General features: G+C 35.6%; 1 protein-coding gene across 11 annotated transcripts in view; it reads left to right on the top strand.

Moving 5' to 3' along the window:
• NUMB (NUMB endocytic adaptor protein) overlaps nucleotides 1-14,775 on the top strand; it is a 183,824-nt gene that overhangs the window by 20,013 nt on the left and 149,036 nt on the right. For 10 of the 11 annotated variants that reach the window (XM_059914582.1, XM_059914589.1, XM_059914591.1 and 7 more), the window contains exon 2: nucleotides 12,532-12,660. The exons of the other annotated variant lie outside the window; for it this stretch is intronic. The gene's annotated coding sequence lies outside the window, so the exon portion shown is untranslated. The remainder of the gene's footprint in view (nucleotides 1-12,531; nucleotides 12,661-14,775) is intronic. 11 annotated transcript variants of the gene reach the window in all.

Here is a 14,775-nt window from a genome sequence, read left to right as displayed (position 1 = left end):
GGGCTTAGTTGCTCCGTGGCATGTGGAATCTTCCCGGACCAGGGCTCGAACCCGTGTACCCAGCATTGGCAGGCAGATTATTAACCACTGCGCCACCAGGGAAGCCCTGACTTTGACCCTTTTTAGATTGTTTTCCTTATAAGTAATTTGAAAAGAATAATGATATCTGTCTCATAGAATTGCTATAAATATTAAAATTAAAAATGCTTTGTGATCTATAACATACTCTTTGTTACAGTGTTTTTCAGTTGTGACATTTGTTGTATTTTAGCAAAATAGCAATACTGTCCTTAAAGATTGCCATCATTTGGGTGAAAAGACTGCCAACTTTTGGTTTGATGTATCAACTTTATTTAAGGCGAATATCCTTAGGTTTTTGCCTGCCTTTATATTTTCCCTAACGATAAATTCTTCACCTTATGAGGATTCCTCCTTTGCCAAAGTTACAAATTGGTTAGACTTTATCATTTACATTCAGCTTCGTGATGTCATGAAAAATAAGGGCTGTCTAGAATCCAAGTTGGGACCTAGCCTTTCTCAAAGTCACCCGTTCTCAGTGGAGTCAGTACTTCCCCTATGATGTGCTTGGATCTTTGAGCGTGCACCTTTGGTTGCCACAGTGATTAAGGTGGGGTAGGTGCAGCATTGGCATTCAGTGAGCAGGACTCAGGAATGCCATACATCTCACAAGGTATGAGACAGTTCTGCATGAATTTTGAACATTTCCCCAGACCTTCTTAAGGGTGAAAAACCTGTTTGTACTTATCTGATCCTAGTTCTGTTTTAGGTTTAAACACAAAGTGGTTTTTTGCATGGCTTTAATAGACACTGAATTTTCCAGGGATGTAACTACTGGGTAAATGGAGAGCAAATTGTACTTTGTTTTGTTCAGAACTATAACAAGAGTTGTTAACTGTTGTGGAAAATCATATTACCAATGGCATTGCCCCTTGTGGTATTTGATTTCCCAACACAGCTCATTTGTGTCCGTCTTCATTTGTAGCTGTCATATTCATGGCATTTCTTTTCTTTTTGTATTTATTTATTTATTTTGGCTGAGCTGCGTCTTAGTTGCAGCATGAGGGATCTTCATTGTGGCATGCGGACTTCTTAGTTGCGGCATGTGGACTCTTAGTTGCGGCATGTGAACTGTTAGCTGCAGCATGCATGTGGGATCTAGTTCCCCAACCAGGGATCAAACCCAGCCCCCTTGCACTGGGAACACGGAGTCTTACCCACTGGACCACCAGGGAAGTCCCTGTTCATGGCATTTCTGTGTGTGGGAGCAAGCGTCTATTTTCTTATTAATATGAATTTCAGGATGGTTATACTGGAACATTTACATATTAAAATATTTTATTAAAAATTACATTTTTCCCCTCTTATATTACATTAGGCATTATCTTTTTAAAAAAATTGTTATTTATTTTATTTATTTATTTTTCGCTGCATCAGGTCTTTGTTGCCGCGCGGGTTTTCTCTAGTTGTGGCGAGCAGGGGCTACTCTTCGTCGTGGTACATGGGCTTCTCATTGCAGTGGCTTCCCTTGTTGCGGAGCACAGGCTCTAGGCCCGTGGTCTTCAGTAGTTGTGGCTCATGGACTCTAGAGCGCAGGCTCAGTAGTTGTGGCGCACGGGCTTAGTTGCTTCGCGGCATGTGGGATCTTCCCGGACCAGGGCTCAGACCCATGTCCCCTGCACTGGCATTCTTAACCACTGCGGATTCTTAACCACTGCGCCACCAGGGAAGCCCTAGGCATTATCTTAATTTTTAAAAACTGAGGATAGGTAAGTTACCTAATTGCGTTTCATTTCAGATTTACGCTTTCAAAACAAACTTTTGTTTTAGTGGGGTTTCAGGATGGAGCCTATATTTAATGGAAGTTTATGTGCTCTTTGCAGGGAGAGATAGGAGGTTCATGTTGACCATGATCCATTATTGATGTTTGTCCTTCTTCCCTTTCCTTTTCTTCTCTCTCCCTTCCTTTTCTGTTTTCCCTTCCCATTATGAACTATTTGATATATAGATTAGAATATGGTACTGTGTATGTAAGTAATGAGGCATATAATAAAACCAATACCTGTAAACCTACCACCCAACTCAAGAAAAAGAACATTACCAATGTTGTTGGTATATTTCCCCTTGTTTTCAATCTACTTGTCTTTCCACCAGGGATGAAACTATTCAGGATTTTGTTTTGGAATGTTTATTTATCATTCCCTTCCTTTTTTTAAAGTTTACCACATTTGTATGTATTTCAAAAATATATTGTTTAGTTTTATTTATTTTTTAACTCTAAAAATAGAACCATGGTGTATGTATATTCTTGCTTGCTTTGGCTAATCAACATTATGTTTTTAAAGATTCATTCTTATGGATATGTGTAACTGTGGTTAATTTTCTCAGATATGTGTATTAATTGTATGACTACCACAGTGTATCTTTTCTCCTAAAGATGGACAGTTGTTTTTTTCCATTTTGTTGGTGTTACAAATATATGCTTACTTATGTCTTCAGGTGCCTGTGTACAAGTGTTTCTCTACAACAGTGAATTTTTAAACATTTTTGATGTTGATAACCCCCTACTGCCTCCACCCACATACCCAGACAGAGTTGACAGAAAAATGAGAATAAGTGTTCACCCTTACTACATGTGATGCATTCCTCTATTTCTCTCTATTCTGTTTATGTGCTGACTATGCCCTAAATGACATCACAGTTCATTTTCACAGTTCCAGGTAGTTGACTTGGTTTCCTTTGGAGAACAGGTGTGTTGATCCAGCTTTTCTTTGCTTGTGGAGTGTGTCAGAGGGCAGCATTTCATGAGGTGAGAGTGCAGCTGGCTAAGCAGGAGCACTGCTCCCACACCTGGAAACATCTGGCTTTTGAGCTCGATAAAGTTTCAGCTAGCACTAAATTTGGATTCGGCCCTTAAGTACCTGCCACTCCTTGATGGAATGAATTCTCTAGGTATGCCTTAACTAAATATTTTGAGTTATGTCAGAGTTACACCATTCTCTGAGGATGCAAGGAGCAGGATGGGATTGGTTGGGGCTTTCTATTCTTGATATTTACTGTGATGTCAGACATGGCTCTCCATTTTACTTATCTTAACCATAAACTGTGTATTCTTTAAGGCTCAGATCTCAATAGATTATTCTTCAGTTTTCTGGTGACTTGCTAATGTGCATATTCAAATATTTCTGATTTTTCCTCTTTCTTGAACTCTTTATTCTGCTTACAGTCTAGATAGCTTGAATTTTTTGCTGAAGAGGAAAAGAGAGTTAATTTACATGGGAATTTATTTGACTTTAATCTTAAGTAATTGTAAAGTTAGGCAAAGAAGCTACATGCTTTAACTCTGATTCAATGTTTAATTATTTAGAATTATTAGAATTGTAACTTACAGAGCTAGGCTTTGAACCTCAGAGGGAGAATATTTGTACTTGGTACTATTCTTGATGACTTGTGTAGGTGGTCCTGAATAATGAGACTAGGAACAGGAATAACCAAGGTACTGTTTTATATATATAGTTTTAAATCTCGTTTTTATGAACGTAGGACTCAAAAATAATAAAGACACTGTGTTCATTGCAGTCTAGAAGTTGTGTTATGGTTTGCATTATTGTTTTTTGTAGCAAAATATATGTAACATAAAATTCACTGTTTTGACCATTTTTAAGTGTACAGTTCAGTGGCATTCAGTACATTCACATTGTTGTGCAACCATCACCACGATCTATCTCTGGAACTTTATCTTTCCAAACTGAAACTCTGTACCTGTTAAACATTAACTCCCCATTCTCCTCTCCCCTCAGCCCATGGCAACCTCCGTTCTTCTCTCTGTCTCTACGAATTTGACTACTCTGAATATCTCATATACATGGAATTATACAATATTTGTCCTTTTGTATCTGGCTTTATTTCACCTAGTGTAATTTCTTCAAGGTTAATCCATGTTGCAGCATGTATCAGAACATTGCTTTTTTTTTGAATTTTTGAATTTTATTTATTTTTTTATAGAGCAGGTTCTTATTAATTATCTGTTTTATACATGTTAGTGTATATATGTCAATCCCAATCTCCCAATTCATCCCACCACCACCAACGCCCCCCCGCCCCCACCACTTTCCCCCCTTGGTGTCCATACGTTTAGAACATTGCTTTTTAAGGCTGAATAACATTCCATTGTATGTCTATTTGGAATAATATTCCATTGTATGTACATTTTGTTTATTCATTAACCTGTCACCTGACACATGAATTGTTTCCATCTTTTGGCTGTTGTGACTAATGCTGCTGTGAACATTGGTGTACAAATATCTGAGTCCTGCTTTCAATTTTTTTAGGTATATACCATATGCAATTGCTGGATCATATGGTAATTCTATGTTTAATTTTTTGAGGAATGGCCATACATTTTACTGGTTTTCTTTTACATCTATAATTTATTATAGGTGTATTTTTAATCAATAATTATAGGTCTGTTTTTGACAGCTACATAGGGTTTCAGGGTAGGTGTATGTCATGGTTTATTTGTAGACATTTCTCCTGTTAGCAGTTCTTGCTATTATAAACAATATTATGGTTCATTCATGAAGTATTTATTGAACACCTGCCATATGCTAGGCATATGTAATGGCTCTTCTGTACACACATATTTGCACACATCCATTTATTTAGAATAAATTTTTTAGAAGTGGGACTGTTGGGTCAAAGGATAGGTGCATTTTGAAATGTGATTATTTTCCTAAAAGTTTTTATAAACTATTTTAAAATATAGTCCCTTTAGACTATACTACAAAACTATAGTCATCAAAACAGTATGGCACTGGCACAAAATAGAACTATAGGCCAATGGAACAGGATAGAAAGCCCAGAAATAAACCCACGCACCTATGGTCAATTAACCTATGACAGAGGAGGCAAGACTATACAATGGTGGAAAAACAGTTTCTTCAACAAATGGTGCTGGGAAAACTGGACAGCTACATGTTAAAAAATGAAATTAGGGGGCTTCCCTGGTGGCGCAGTGGTTAAGAATCTGCCTGCCAATGCAGGGGACACGGGTTGGAGCCCTGGTCTGGGAAGATCCCACATGCCGCAGAGCAGCTAAGCCCGTGAGCCACAACTACTGAGCCTGTGCTTCTGGAGCCTGTGCTCCGCAATGGGAGAGGCCGCGACGGTGAGAGGCCCGTGCACCGTGATGAAGAGTGGCCCCCTCTTGCCACAACTGGAGAAAGCCCTCGCACAGAAACGAAGACCCAACACAGCCAAAAATAAAATATAAATAAATAAATTAATTAAAAAAAATGAAATTAGATCATTCTTTAACACTGTACACAAAAATAACCTCAAAATGGATTAAAAACCTAAGTGTGAGACCGGATGCTATAAAAATCCTAGAGGAAAACATAGGCAGAACACTCTCTGACATAAATAACAGCAATATCTTTTCTGATCTGTCTCCCAGAGTAATGGAAATAAAATCAAAAATAAACAAATGGGACCTAATTAAACTCAAAAGCTTTTGCACAGCAAAGGAAACCATAAACAAATGAAAAGACAACCCAGAGATTGGGAAGAATATTTGCAAATGATGTGACCGACAAGGGATTAGTCTCCAAGATCTACAAACAGCTCCTGTGGCTTAATATCATCAAAACAAACAACCCAATAAAAAAATGGGCAGAATACCTAAATAGACGTTTTTCCAGTAAGACATACGAATGGCCAAGAGGTACGTGAAAAGATGTTCAGCATTGCTAAAGATTAGAGAAATGCAAATCAAAACTACAAAGAGATTCAAAAAAAAAAAAAAACTACAAAGAGATATCACCTCACACCAGTGAAAATGGCTATCATCAAAAAATCCACAAACAATAAATACTGGAGAGGGTGTGGAGAGAAGGGAACCCTGCTACACTGTTGGTGGGAATGTAAATTGGTACAACTACTATGGAGAACAGTATGGAGGTTCCTTAAAAAATGAAAAATAGAGCTACCATATGACCCTGCAATCCCACTCCTGGGCATCTATCTGGAGAAAAACATGGTCTGAAAGGATACATGCACCCCCAATGTTCTTGCAGCACTGTTTACAATAGCCAAGACATGGAAGCCACCTAAATGTCCATCGACAGAGGAATGGATAAAGAAGATGTGGTACATATATACAATGGAATATTACTCAGCCATAAAAAAAGAATGAAATAATGCCATTTGCAGCAACATGGTTGGACCTAGAGATTGTCATACTGAGAGAAGTAAGTCAGACACAGAAAGACAAATATTGTATGATATCGCTTATATGCAGAATCTAAAAAACAGAAACAGACTCACAGACTTAGAGAATGAACTTATGGTTACGGGGGGAGCGGGGGGAAGGGTGGAGGGAAGGGATGGTTAGGGAGTTTGGGATTGACATGTACACACTGCTATGTTTAAAAAGGATAACCAACAAGGACCTACTGTATAGCACAGGGAACTCTGCTCAATGTTATGTGACAGCCTGGATGGGAGGGGAGTCTGGGGGAGAATGGATACGTGTATATGTATGTCTAAGTCGCTTTGCTGTGCACCTGAAACTATCACAACATTGTTAATCGGCTATACTCCAATATAAAATAAAAAGTTAAAAATAAAATGCAAAAAAATATATATATATAGTTCCAATAATAGTGAATAGGAGTGCCAGATTCCCCATACCTTATAGAACACTGGGTTTTATTGATCATTTTCGTATTTGTCAAGAAATTATAGTAATTTGCATCTCTTTGGTCGCTAGTAGTGAAGTTGAATAGCTTGTGCTTATAATTTTGTTTCTTTTTTTGTCAGTTGGTATTCAGGTATTTCTGCTCCTGTCTTTTTCTTATTAATTTGTAAGAGCTCCTTATACACTAAGGATAGTAAACCTTTGTTTTATATTGTAGATATTTTCCCAATTTGTCATTTGTCTTTTAATTTTTCTTCATAATGTCTTTTGCCATGTAGATGTTTTACATTTTTATAGTCAGTTTTAGTAGTCCTTTACTATTTCTATTTTGGTCCATTGTTCTGGTGGTCTTGGCCCACCCTGATTTAACCTTTTATATATATATATATATATATATATATGTATAAAATTGAGAGATTTCTAGAAAATGTTTTTTAGAAATAGAAATCTCTGCATGAACTGATTAAATCTGTTTTGAATTAAATCTGATATTGTAAGTAGTTTGGGAAAATGAAATGTAAAAGGCAGGTGAGGAATCAAAACTTTATTTTAACCTTTTTTTTTTTTTGGATGAAAATCTTCATAGAGATTGATGAAAACTTTTCCAAACCAATGTTTAACTTGCCATAGAAAACATAGTACATATTGAACCTAATTTGCTTTTTATTGATCTCTAAGGGTTTGGGATGTATTTCCTTGTTAATTTAGATATGTAGGATATAGTAGATGGGAGAAATGGTACACTAACCTCATGAGATATTCTACAGTCTACTAGCTCTAAAAATTTCTTGCATTATGTATCATCATTAGAGGTTGTTGACGAGGATGCTGCTTCGGTTGGTATTCTGCTCTTTGTCTTTGTAGCCACTTTTGCCTATATCTCATTCCTTGAGACCTTTGATTACTTTTAATCCTGATCTCTTCTTTTCTATATCTTGTTGCTATATCTGGTTCCTGATTTTTTTTGTCTTTTCCATACCTTTATTCATTTCTTTTCCTTTTGTTTCTTTTCTCTGTTTCAACAAGAGCTAGATAAGGATCGAAAGAACTTATTTCTTCTGGTTTTAAAAAAATTAATCATACCATGTAATCTTTAATTTTTATGTACAGATTCTGTCCAGCAGTGTGTACATTTCAGGCTTCCTTAAACTCTGAGTGCATAACTCTCCTGGACAGTTGAATTGCTAGCTACCTAGATGATAGTGGAGGATGTTTTGATATACGTAGAGGAAGTATTATAGTCATTTGGCCTAGAATATAATAATGAAATACAGTAATATTAATAATGATGTAATGATTTGATTAAAATGTTGTTGAGTCTTATGAACTTAATCATGAACCTGCCTTGTGACCTCGATCAAACCCTTTAAAGTGTTATATTTTTCATTTTTAAAATTCAGATGATCTCATATTTTAGCTTCCCTTGACTTAGATAGAATTTTGCTTACATAACAAATGGAAGAGCCAAAGAGTTAAGAGTTGGAGGACTTTAGGGATCATCTGCTATCTATTTTGTTCCCTTTACAAATATTTGCCTGGCACTGTTTTGGTTTTGAGGATACAATGAAGTCCCTGGCTTCATGGAGTTTACAATCCTTTATGAAAAGGTTAGGAAGAAACTATGTAGTGTTATTTAAAGATTCCTTATTTCATTTTGGTGGGTTTCAGTATGCTCAAAAGAAAAAGGATCTGGTCCCTTATATGCCAGATAGGAAGTGAGGAACTGTAAAGCAGGAGGAAAGAGACCCTGAATGAGTGAATAAGGACAGTGCCTCTCAAATTTTTCTATGTGTATGAATCACCTGAGGATCTTGTTAAATTGCAGATTCTTAGCCAATAGGTCTAAGGTAGGACCTGAGATTCTGCAATTCTGACAAGCTTCTGGGTGCTGCTTCTGCTACCAATCTGTGAACCACACTTTGTGTAGCAAGGAATTCGTATATAAAAAAGAGAAAAGAAGAATAGCCTGCTACCATTTTGAGAGGAGTGATTTGGGGCCATGCAGCACAGACTTGGAATTCTGAGCAGCACATCACTCAGAACTTGGCCTTGGTGAAATGAAATGATAAGAGCTGTTAATGTTCATATACAAAGAAGGGGTATTAAGGAGGTAATCAACTGAGGTTGGATAGTGGGTGAGTCTAAAACCTTCGAAAAGATACTAGGCGGTGAAAGAGATGAGGATCTTCAGGTATGATAAAAGTAAATATCTAGTCAGAGAAACAAAATTTGTAAGAGTTAGGTATTGACTAGGAGGACTTAGTTTGTAATTGGGAAGATTTTCTCTCCTCTTTATACTTACTCTAATTGGCATAGTGATTCTAGTAAAAAAAAAAAAAAGTAAAAATAAGTAAGTGTTGGTTTTTTTTTTCTTTAAATAGTATAATTTTTTCCATAGGCATATTCTAGGTGGAGAGTATGTCAAATTTCTTTGTTTTACAGATCTGAATAAAGCTTAAATGTGATTAAGTTGCCCTTCTCTGATCTGTTCCTCTAGTGACAGCTACTTGGAGCATAAGCAACCTGGAAATTCATTTATCTTCATAGAATTAGCAGAAGACTCTAATCTTGGAGGTGATATAAAATGTCCAGTGGGTATCAAGCATTTAGCCATAGAGAAAAATCTGGCAAGCCAAATCTTTGAACCAGCAACCTTTTATTTAGTTTTATGAATTCACAATGCTGTTGTTTCCAGTTGTGTTTTTAGAAGTTTAGATTTTTTTTTTCCCCTTTCTGGTACTATTTTAAAAGTAATATATATTCATATATCCTCTTTAATATAACACCTAGTTTGTTCCAATCTGAAGATATTGGGGAATTGCTACTAACATCCATAATTTATTATGGCTCTTTGTTTTAGTGTCATTGGAATATGTTGGTTTCCTTTTAAAATATTGGGTTGGCCAAAAAGTTAGTTTGGGTTTTCCGGAAGGAAAAACCCGAACGAACTTTTTGGCCAACCCAATAGTTATAATATTGTAAGGAGACTTAGTTATTGTACTGTTATGTAGGCAGAAAGATGTGAAATGTAATCATGGACAAAATCTCAGTGTTCCTTTAACTGTATTGGTTCATTATGATTAAATGAACCACATGTCAAGTTTTTTCACTAGTTATATACCCAGTGCGATTTCTGGCATATTTGAAAAGCGTTTGCTGCACCTATTGTTATTTCAGTATTTAGTTCTCTTTTAACATAACTGTTAAAACTGAAAGTAAAACATCAAAAGCATTATAGTCTGTTCTAGAATCAGGCCAAGGAAGAAATTAGGTAAAACACATTATAGGCTAAAAATATGTTTTGCAAATTACATCTGAAATTGTTTTGTTAGAGCATGTACTGGAAATGAAATTCAGCTGTTCTTATTCTGTGGGTTTTTAAAAATGTAATTATCTGGGGACTTCCCTGGTGGCCCAGTGGGTAAGACTCCTCATCCCCAGTGCAGCAGGCCGGGGTTTGATCCCTGGTTGGGGAACTAGATCCTGCATGCATGCTGCAACTAAGAAGCCCGCGTGCCAAAACTAAGATCTGGCTCAGCCAAAATAAATAAAATAAATTTAAAAATAAATAAAAAATAAAAATAAAAATGTAAATATCTGAAAGTAGATGTCCATACAAAATAAGTTTCTAATGTCTTCCAGTTTTTAACCCAGTTTTCCTTTAGAACCATATAAGCCTTTCCTATATATTCTGAAAACTCAAGATAGTAATACCTGGAAATGTAATTGAAATATAAAATAAATGAAAAAGTAATGTAAATGTAAAGTAAATGAGAAAGAAAATACAGATAAGTCTAACATTGAAATAATTAAATTTAAAAGAATAAAATTAGGGTGTGACTTGTTAATATTACACCACCACATTGGTGTATAATTAAGCCTTTGAGGGCAGGAACTATATTATATATTTGTGTTTAGCACACATATTGACTCTTTGTTTAGTTTTTTTTTTAAGACTTATTAGGAGCATATGTTTCTAGTTCTGGTAAAATCTGTTTTGTTTTGTTTTTTCTTAAAGTTATTTAGTTAAAGAAAAATAAAAAGAGGAGTTTGGAGTCATGCAGCCTGATTTTTTTTTTTTTTTAATCCCAACCCTACTGCTTAGTAGTTTTGTGATGTTGGAAGTAACTTGACTTCTCTGTGCCTCAGATTTTCTAGTTATAAAATTATTAATAGTCCATTTCATAAGTATTGTTGTCAGGATTAAGTGAGATAATTAATCCATGGAAAATGCTTTGAAGAGTTTTGACACACAGTAAATATTCAATAAATGTTAGTTGCTGCTAGTCTTTTTATTTGGGAACACCACTATTGCATTGTCTATGGTGAATTTATTTTGCTTTTTAAAACAGGCATGCATATCCAGGTTCCAATACAACAGGTTTGGGTGCTTAACATATACACTTAAAATTAGTTTTGAATAAAAATCTTAAGAATTTTTACTTTCAGCTACTATAACTTTAATTCCTGTATAAAAAAAGAGAGAGAAGCCATTCATTCAATAAGTCATTTTTTCCTAATAAACTATTTATTGATACCTGTTCTTTATAAGGCATTGTACGAGGTGCTAGGAACGTAAAATGGAGCAAACTTGGTTGTGTCCTTCAGTTGTTCAGAGGCTAGTAGAGAAAAGTACCACTGAGTGTAAATCAGTGTTGTAAATAACCCCTTTTGTGCCAGCTCATTAATACATGATACATTTTTATTTTGTCTTTTGGAAGGTATATAAGCCAAGTTTGTGGGTGGATTGGCCCTTTATTTTTAGCATCTTGTCTAGTTACCACAACTCAGTGGTATCTGTAATCATTCCTGTTTTGCAAATACGGAAATTTGCAAATTGAGATTCAAAGAGGTAGTTTCCTCATACAGCTACAAAACTCAATCCAAAATCCTACTTAATTTAAAAACTCATTCATTCTACTATTCTACCTCCTGTATGTTTGTCGTAGGTGCAAGACCTCTCTTTGAAGACTTAACCCATTAAATTGTATTTGAGGTTTATGTGTCTGTTTCCCTGTTAGATTGGGAGATTTTTTTAGAGCAGGGACTAGTCTTAAGTATTTCTGGGGCCCCCCAGCAACTAGTAGAGTACTTGTCACATATTAGGTACCTAATAAATATTAGTTGAGTAGTGAATGAATATGTAGAATGTTGAAGTAAAAGGAATTTTAGAGCTCATGTAAATATTAGACACTAAATTTCTAAAATAGAATTTTTGATTGTTTACATAGGGCTTCAGCTTTTGATTTTGACAATTTAGGGTATTTAAAACACAACTACTACTGTCTATCACATCATCTCATAAAAGAAGCCATTTTAACACCAAAAAAGTAGGAAAGGCAATCTCATAGTAAGCACAGTTTGGTAACTTTAAACCCATCTCTTTTTTGTCATGGCTGGTACCTGTTCAAGAATTAGATTTCAGGAACTATTATCTAATGCAATCCTCTCCTTTTAGAGATGATGTATCTGAATCTAGAGAAGTATCCAAGTTCTTACAGCAAGGCAGAATGACCACTGAGTTTAGAACCCAGGTCTTCTGACTCTCAGCCCCAAATTTTGATCCTGTCCCCTCAGTCTTCATTCACATGCTGAGATTAAGGCACAATTTGTGCCTTCACTAAGATCGTATAGCTGTTAAGAAGTAGAGTTGGACTGAATCCATGTTACCCAAATCCATTTTAGCGAAACCTGTGCATTCACTTCCATGTAATTTTAACCTACTCTAACAGCTCCCATTCAGTTGTAGAGATGGAATTATAAGTGATTTTAAAAAGATGTCTATATTTAGCGTTTTCTTTCCTTGAAAATTTCAGATTTGGGGCTTAAACAACTTGCAGGGAAGAAGGCCAGTGCAGCTGCTGTTGCAACCCAAGATTTTGATTCACATCCATAGATTGAAATATTGGTGGGCCAGCCATCCTCAGACACCTCACTGAGGACAGGTAAGTGAAAGAGATAATAAGGATAAGAAAAGTAGAATGAATGCTAATACACTTCCTTCCTATTTCTTGTTAGATGCAAACAGTTGACTGCCTTTAAGAATTTAACCCGTTATCCTGTTAAAAACAAAGCATTTGGAATTCTAGGTGGGTGGGGCAAAACATTTTCTTTTTTTTTTTTTTTTTTTAAACATTTTCCTGATTGTAAAATATGTGTCAAAATGTTAACAGTGGTGAAACTCAGGGTAATTAAAACATTTTTCTTTCTCTTTTTGTATGTTTTTCCAAATTGTATTTATGAACTTGCGTTAGTTACCTATTGTTGCGTAACAAACTACTCGAACTTAGTGGTTTGAAACACATCAGTCATTTATTTTGCTCATGAATCCGCAATTTGGGCAAGGCTCGCTTGGTGGGGACAGCTTGTCTCTGTTAAGAAGTGGTGTGAGGTGGGGTTGCTGGAGGGAGGGTGGTGGCTCAATGGCTGGGAGCTAGAATCATTTTTTTTTTTAACATCTTAATTGGAGTATAATTGCCTTACATTGTTGTATTAGTTTCTGCTGTATAACAAAGTGAATCAGCTATACGTATACTTATATCACCATATCCCCTCCCTCTTGCGTCTCCTTCCCACCCTTGAATCATTTGAAGGCTTGCTCACTCATGTGTCTGGTGGTTAATGCTCGCTGTAGGCCAGAACACCTGCAGATGACCTCTCTTTTTGGCTGCTTGGCTTCCTCACAGCATGGTGGGTTCCAAGCGAGAGCATCCCAAAAGAGCAAGGTGAAGTTACATGGCATATTTGACTTAGTTTTGGAAGTCACCTAGTGTTACTCTGCTCTCTTCTGTTGGTTGAGGTAGTCATAAAGGTCCACCCAGGTTCAGAGGAGGGGCTGGACATAGACCCCACCACTTGAAGGGAAGAGTATCAGCATCAATTTATAAGAGCATATGGGATGGAATCTGCCATTGTAGCCATTTTTGGACGATATAATCTGCCACAATTTGTATTACTTTTAAGATAAAGAATATAAACATGGGTATAATAAATGAAAAACTGGAATATTTGCAGGAAATTATGATGTATGAGTCCAATAAGAATTTTGTGTGCTCTTCTTGTCTACTAGAATATGATATTGAAAATAAGATGCCTAAACAGGAAGAAGTGAAATAGATTTTGAATTTTCTTTCGTATCAACAAAGCAGCATACTGCTGTAATCAAAAGTAGAGACAAAAATTTATACACAAGATGTAAAATAAGATTTGTAGTTTGGGTTTGTTGTTTTTTAGAAAATGCTAGTTATTTTTGTTCAAAGTCTACTTGGGTTTTTTTTTTTTCTTGTTTATTTTAATAATTTGAGAATTATTTGGGAAAGTGATTTCCAATACAGTATTTAGATTTGAGAAACTAGTGCCAGTGTTATCATCATATGTATCAAGTTTGTCTCTCTGCTTCTTTTAAGAAAAACTATGTAATCTTTTTCAGGATTTTTTTACCTGCTAAACTTCCAGTAAATACATTTTTTCATTGGGACAGGAAAACTTGGAAGGTTATAGAATATTTGGTTGTCTTATTGATCACACTTACCAATTATATAAATCGTGGCATTTATATAATTATATAAAATTATATAGATCTGTGGCAATTTTGAATATAGCTAATACTCAATTTCTGGATGTAACGGGATATTTTTAGATAATCTTTTAAGCATTACATGAGGGTGTTGATCCATTCACTATATCTGGGAAATAAGTTCCAGGGAGCAAGCGTCTCATTATCTCTTAGACCCAGAACATTTTCTTGCTGTCTAGATGCTTTCCCATTCCTAGTTGATTTATGTTATAATGAGCCTAATTCAGTTGAGTTGGTTCACTACTATTTCCCCACTACTCACAGTAGATAGATATTTTACAATGGAAAATGACTGAACTAGCTATTGTGACAATAGAGGTAATCGTTTTCTCTCAACTGTGAATAATAAGAATTGACTGAATTTGTGAAATAATATATTTTAGTTCAAAAGGTACAATAATTGGGAAAGCTGTTTTTGTTTTTTTTGGCATTTAAAAACAAGATGAGATGGTTTCCAGGAGAATTAGATTGGGAATAATGATTA

The sequence above is a fragment of the Balaenoptera ricei genome, chromosome 2 (genome assembly GCF_028023285.1).
Source record: "Balaenoptera ricei isolate mBalRic1 chromosome 2, mBalRic1.hap2, whole genome shotgun sequence".
NCBI classification, from domain to species: domain Eukaryota; kingdom Metazoa; phylum Chordata; class Mammalia; order Artiodactyla; family Balaenopteridae; genus Balaenoptera; species Balaenoptera ricei.
This window is presented reverse-complemented; position numbering and strand designations above follow the sequence as displayed.